Raw genomic sequence first — 7,492 nt, 5'->3', positions numbered from 1 at the left:
GGCTGGCGGCCGGTGGCCGGGGAAGGACCTGTTGGGAAAGGGAAGCCCATTTGCCTTTACCTGTCACCGAGGTCCGGCGCGGCGGAGCCCGTGTCCACAGGCGGTGGGCAGCGCGCTCAGTCGGCTCTGGCGTTCCACACAGCGAGTAGAGCTAGCGCCCCACGTAGCCAGCAGAGCTTCATTCACACAGCCCAGCCGGGAGGAGGGGGAGCGGAGCGGGAGTGCAGCTCATGTGACAGGCGCCTCGGAGTATCAGCTCTGCCCAGACGGCGTCTGCGCATGCGCGCCACGAAGTCCCCTCTCCAGGCACCTCGGCCCAGCCCGGGGAAAACCGCGGCCAAGAAGCTGCTGCTGGGAGGAGTTTCAATATGCGCAACCGCAATAGGGTAGGCAGGCTTGCAGCCATATTTAATGAGGACTGGGCGGATCCAACCCAAGTGCTGGGCGTGTCGGTTGCGTTCGGAAAAAGCAATGCTCCACTCGGTTTCATTGTTTGCAGATTGCCTACCTTGGTTTTGCTTTTGTCTTTAGAACAAACTGTTTATCCTGAGCGTCTTGCCCACGGCATAATGGTAGAAATATAATACTAATAACATCAGACCACATATTTAAGCCTCCTATAGGCCAGGCATTGTTCTAACTCCTACGCTTTATTCATTGCATTTAATGCTCACGAGAATCCATGAGGCGTGTATCATTATTTATCCATTTTCACTCGTAAAAATACAGAGGCACAGAAAGGTTATATAGCCTTTCAATCTCACACTGTAGTAGCAATAAGAATAGTGATCAAATATAGTGATGCTTCCAGCAGCCAATTTAAGCCAATACAGTAAATTCTATGTTGCAGTTAGTCATCGGTATTATCTCCAATTTAATCATTACCAAGCTAAATCTCAAGGTGACACATACTTGTAATCCCAGCACTCAGAGATTTGAAGGCAGGAGAATTGGAAGTTCAAAATGATCCTAGGCTACATATCAAGTTTGAAGGCAGCCTATGCTACAAGACACTGTCTCAAAAACAAACAAAACACAAAATGAAATCTCAGATTCCAACTAAGATCTCTCTGTCTCCAAAGCCATTCCAAACAATTAGAAGAAATATAATATTCTCATTTTTTTGTTTTGTTTTTTATTTTTATTTTTTCCCGTTTTTCGAGACGGATTTCTCTGGTTGTTCCTGCTTGTCCTGGAACTCACTCTGTAGACCAGAATGGCCTTGAACTCACAAAGATCCACCTGCCTCTGCCTCCTGAGTGCTGGGATTAAAGGCGTGTGCCACCGTCGCCCATCTTATTCTCATTTTTTAAAAGAATGAACAGGCCAGACAAATACAGTGCAGCTAATTAATTTATTGGAAGAACTAAGACTGGAATCCATATCATCAACACAAGTAATCTACCTGGAACCCAAGTACTCAAATTCAGAATCCAATACAGTAAGCAATATTTTTTTTTTCAATTTTCTTGCAACAGCACCTTACTCTTTAGTCTTGGCTAGCCTGAAACTCTCTATGTAGACTAGACTGACCTTGAGATCACAGATTTGCCTGCTTCTGCCTCCCAAGTGCTGTGATTGTAGACCTGTGCCACCACACCAGGCCTTTTCATTTTTTTTCCCTTTAGAAGTTCATACATGAATACAATAAACTATAATCCTATACACTCCCATTTGCCACTCCAACTCTTCCCATATTTTTCTCAACACCTCCCCTCCTAATTTCGTATCTTCTTTTTTATAACCCAATAAATCCAATTAGTGTTGCCCATATGAGCATCAGTGTGGGGCCATCCACCAGACCAGGAGAAATCTGCCAGAGACCATACCCTCAAAGAAGAGTGATTCTCTCTCCATGGAAGCTACCAGCTGCCAACAGCATCCCCGGCATCTCAGTAAGGTGTAGAGCATGGGGATCATCTCTCCCATCTATGTGGGAACTTTGGCGGCTTGATCTTGTTCATGAGTACAATTGCCTTGTGGAGAGAAGACAGTTCTTCACAACACTCCTCTCCATCCTCTAGCTCCTACATTTTTGGCCCTAGTTAGGGGTGGGAGTTGAGGATTATGTCATTTAGTTTTAAGGCTGAGCACTCAGTCTCTTCCTAGACCTTTGACCAGTTATGAGTCTCTGTATTGACAACTGCCCACTGCAAAAAGAAGTTCCTCTGACCAAGGCTGAGAGCAGCCCAGATCTATAACTATAAACACTAATATTTAGAAGGCAATAATTTAGCCAAATAAAAATAGCAGATTCTATCCAAGGACCTATGGCCTCCCCAGACATGGCATTATGAGCAGGGTTTCGATATCAGGCATAAAATCCCTCCTGCGGTGCAGACTTCCAATTCAGTCAGAAAGTGGTCAGTTGGCCAATCCCATGAGTGCCACTACTGCACCAGTAGGCACATGTTGCCTGGCAGATCATGCCATGCAGGGTCCAGTGCTGGGTAAGACGGTTTATGTGCAGTGAATTTTGAATGCCTACTGTGGACAAGCTAAGGAACTGGACATATAAAACCTGTATCTGAGCCATGCAAAGCCTCCAGAGATGAACCCATACTCTAACACAGTCAACTTTTGACTAATTTTAATAAAAACACCACACAGAGGGAAAACCATGGCACGGTCATCTCACCAGTAAAAAAGAGGGGATCATGAGAAGATTTGGGAGAAGAGTGAACTTTAGGGGAATTTCCAAAGAAACCATGTTTTGATGAGCTCAAAACAAGGTAGGACTGTCACAGGATCATCATTGGGTGTGGATCTGGACTGTGAAGTGAACCCGTTGTTCTGCATCCTTGGGAACCACGGAGTAGAGATGAAATGTTGTGTCCGGATAGGCTTTGTGTGTAGCTCTATACTTGATCAGAAAGCCCCTCCCCCTGAGAACTATGAGTTGAAGGAGCAAAAACAAAAAACAAAAACAAAAACAAATCCAGGGAATTATTCTGGCAGAAGTAGGAGGTCCAAAATACAGATAACTTTGTCAAAAAAAAAATTTCCTCTGATTAAGGTATGAAAAAGGGTAGGCTAATGGAAGCAAATTTATTTCTCAAAGCCAAGAACTCAAATCTGCCTCTGCAGAATGAGTATACTGACTTTGCTTGAAATGTAGGATTATTTGAGATGGGGATCTATTAAAAAAAAAATTATGAAGGGGCTGTAATACATAAAGATGACCACTTGGTGTCACCACTGACCGCCAACAGCTTGGAGGCTCCAACATTTAAACACCACACACACACACACACACACACACACACACGCACACGCACACGCACACGCACACGCCACACACACACCACACACACACACACACACACACACACACACACACACACACACACACACACGCTTCATCTTTTCTGAATTGGAAAAAGAAAAACAGCCATGACAGCGGGCCCTGAAGTCAGAACACGTGGGCTCAAAACCAACCGGGCCTTAGACACCTATAAACTGTTGTCCCTTTGTTTTTGAGTTACCAAGTTTCACTCCTCAGGTTTCTTAATGGTAAAATGGTATGTTATGTTTAATTGTATTAATAATGTGGAACATTTATAATACATTAAGCACTCAATAAACGTTACCTAGTACTAATTGATGAAAATAATGATGATGGTGGTGGTGGCAGTTATGATTAAGATTCTTTGATTAAGGTTCCCAGATTTAAGAGGAACTAATTGTAGGGGAATAGAAATGTCTATCTTTCCAAGCAAAGAAATTAAATTGTGGTGCTAATGAAGCAAAGTTAACAGTTTCCTCAAAAGATATAGATTCTGGGCGGGATGTGGTGATTCATTCCTGTAATCCCACTCCTTTGCAGACTAAATCAGGAAGATCATGAGTTCCAGACCAGCCTGGAGTACACAGTAAACCTACTACTTTTATTCTGATAAATGGACATAGTATCTAACTGCCTACAAAAGCATCTCTCTGCCCATAGAGTAGCATAGCTCTCACTGTTCATCAGGGAATTTCTTTGTGCAGTGGACAGTGTTTATACAGAAACTCACAACTGGTCCAAGTGCAGAAAATAAACGGCAGGGAGTGGAAGGCTCAGACACAAAGGAGACGTCTATCACACACACACACACACACACACACACACACACACACACACACACCCTTCACACACGTCGAGGCTCAGGAATCATGTAGAAAAAGGGGGCAGAAAGATTGTAAGAGCCAGAAAGAGGTTGGGGAAGGCCAGAGTAAAGCAGTGTGCTCTGGACAGGCCCACTGCACTCCGGAACTCAGGGCCACTGTGGTTGTCCGCATAATCAAGCCCTTCAACATTCCAGCAGGAAGCAGGACCGGCTTCCAAAGGCCCCACCCCTAACTGAGGTGCTAGGGTCAATTGATGGTTTCTGAGGAAGGGACAGTCAATTTTCTTTAAGGACGTAGCTCCTGGTAGGTCAACTCCAGGACCACTCCACATCTGTGAGTGTATGGGCAGAACACATTGGACTCAATGGGTTAATACTTTTTTTTAAGGCACAAAGTTGGGGAGGTATGGAGGTGGGGTGGATCAGGAAGGAGTTAGGGGGAGGAGGAGTAGAGGTGAATATGATCAAAATATACGGTATGAAGTTCTGAAAGAATTAAAATATTTTAAAAGTTAATTGTAAAGAAATAATACAACAAAATTGTCTATATAGTGAAATTGTCTATATAGGTAGCACTAGAGTGTTCACACTACAAAAAAATGCATTACTGTGTCTTCTGAACCATCGTCATGCCAACATGGACTTCTTTCACCTTCAAATAGCACTGGAAGTCAAGGCTGACGTAGGTGGGTGACTATTTGGCTGCGTAAAGCAAAGCCTGAAGGCGTCTCGTACTGTTTTTATTTGTCATATAGTTTCCTCTCGTTCACCAAGTGTGCTATCCCCCAACAACATTTTTGTCTTTATTTTGTGGGGCTAGAGGTTGAACCCAGAGTCTTGCACATGCTAATTATGCACTGGACCAGCTGGGATATTAGTTTTAAAGCAAAATATCTAGAACGCTCAAGAAATGTCAAGGTGAGTTCTAGAAAAATGGGACAGAATAAAAGCTCCCAGCTTCTTAAACCGTTGCTCACAACTTTATGTGGGCTCACATAACTGAATGTGAAGATAACAAAAACTTTGGCAATAGTGGGTTGCTGAATGTGCAACAAACAAAATTTAATTAATTAATTGAAATCAATCAAAGAATGGGTCAGGGGTCTTTCTAGCGGTACTAACTTGTGTTGTACTACATGCTCTCACAGTAGCCTCGGTTCCGAGTGCACAACCTGCTCATTTTGCACTGCACATGCCGTCAAGCTATGCAATGCCAAAAGATACCTGGGCTCGGATTTGAAGTATTTTAGGTTATAAATTTCAGTGTTCTTTTTTCTTTCTTTCTTTCTTTCTTTTAACTGCTTGCTGCTCTTACACACACAAAAAAAAATTGATTACAGAAAACAAAGACTTTTAGGGCCATGGATGATGTAGTTTAGTTGGTAGCACACACAAAGACCTGGGTTTGATCCCTAGCACTCCATAAACTGGGTATGATGACTCATGCCTGTAGTGCCAGCATTCCAGGGGTGGAGGCAGGACAATAAGAATCAAGGTCATCCTTGACTACATAGAAACTTCAAAATGAGCCTGGGCTACATAAGACTCTATCCCCCCCAAAAAAAAAATTCGACTTTTAATACTTTTCTGCAACAATTTCTTAGCATGTAAGATGTCCTGTGTTGGAATGCTTGATTTTCAAAGTGGCTGTTGGAGTTGCATAAAAATTGTTAAATAAATCTTGGCTTTCGATTAAGACAAAATTTCCAATAAGTTCTAAAATGACCCTACACATACTTCTGCCATTTTGTACTACAAATTTATGTGCAACCATTTGACTTACATAAATCAAAATATCTACAAACCCTGAAAAATGTTGAAGATGCTCTCCATCTTGCAGTGTCAAATATTCATCCAATGGTAGGTGAAATGTTTCAGCGGGTAAAGCATCAAACCTAACAGCCTGAGTCCCATCCCCAGACCCACACTGTGGAAGGAAAGATCCAACTCCAGCAATTTGTTCAACAACCTCCACACTTCCACTGTGGCCCACGAATGCCCGCACTTATACACATAAAAATAAACGAATGAGAAGTAGCCCGGCGAAGGTGGCGGTAATCCTGGGCTCAGGGCGAGGCAGCACGGGCCTCCAGAAAGATGCTACCAAGTACTTCAGTGGGTTCCTCAATGCAAGGGAACGGAGTCTTGAATTCCAGGGATGCAGCGAGACACACAGCTGGAGCAAAACGCTCCAAGTACCTCAGAAGGCTTTTTCGATTTCGGCAGATGGACTTTGAGTTTGCCTCATGGCAGATGCTCTACCTATTCACTTCCCCACAGAGGGTTTATAGAAACATTGCTTTTGGAAGCAAACAAAGGATCAGTGGGCCAGAGATGACCCTGCTTTCTTGGTCCTCTTAAGTGTCTGGCTCTGTGTGTCCACCACAGGATTTGGCTTTATGCTTGGTATGGAATTTTTGAGACAATAAAGCCGCTCCTGTGGGTTGTAGTCATAGATTGTGTAGGTGTTGGCCTTCTGATATCAAGTTTAATGTGGTTCATCTCCAAAAAGTATCTAGTGAAACGCCAGAGCAGAGACTACGATGTGGAGTGGGGGTACACCTTTGATGTACATCTGAATGCATTTTACCTGCTCTCAGTCATTTCGCATTTTATCCAGCTCTTTTTCATCAACCATGTTATCCTCACAGATACGTTTATTGGGTATTTAGTTGGAAATACCTTATGGTTGATTGTAGTTGGCTATTATATCTATGTAGCCTTCTTGGGATACAGTGCACTGCCATTTTTGAAAAAATACAGTAATCCTGCTCTATCCATTTGCACCTCTGGTTGTGCCGTATGGACTGTCGCTGGCCCTGGGCTGGAAATTTACCCACACGCTGTGTTCCTTCTACAAGTACAGCGTGAAATGAAAAGTGACCGCAGCAGTGGAGCTCAACTGTCAGGTGTTGGGGAAGGGACAAGTTCTTGTAAAGTCTGCAAATTGTCTTTGTAGATACCAAGTTTACATATTTGATGTGATACTAACACTATTGTCTAGACCATTCCTTAAAACTAATTAAATATACATTTCTAATAAATATTTTTAAACTAAAGCAAAAAAATGAATGAATGAATGAATGAATGAATGAATGAATGAATAAAATGAAGTTTTTCATTTGTAATTTCATTACCATGGTGGCCAGATCACCATGGGGATTCAGTAAATCCCAAGGCTAAATGTCGGCTTTAACATTACTCTCATGGCGTTTTCACATCTCTTTCTTCCTATCCTCACTCCACCTTCAGAGGTAAGAAGAGACATTTTTTCATTCTGATTTGTCGGAAGAAGGAGTCAAGGGACACAAATAAGTGATTTCTCTGGTTAGAAATAACTGCTGAGTGTCAAAATGTAGTTCTCAGCTACTGCTCCAGCCTGT

At 42.9% G+C, this 7,492-nt stretch overlaps 1 pseudogene; it reads left to right on the top strand.

Annotated features, from left to right (window-relative positions):
- The first annotated feature begins 6,190 nt into the window (after positions 1–6,190).
- LOC131899968 (protein unc-50 homolog) lies at positions 6,191–7,028 on the top strand (annotated as a pseudogene).
- Positions 7,029–7,492: the final 464 nt, after the last annotated feature.

This window comes from Peromyscus eremicus, chromosome X (genome assembly GCF_949786415.1).
Source record: "Peromyscus eremicus chromosome X, PerEre_H2_v1, whole genome shotgun sequence".
In the NCBI taxonomy this organism is placed as follows: Eukaryota; Metazoa; Chordata; class Mammalia; order Rodentia; family Cricetidae; genus Peromyscus; species Peromyscus eremicus.
Note: the sequence above shows the minus strand (reverse complement) of the source record. Positions and strands in the feature narration are given on the sequence as shown.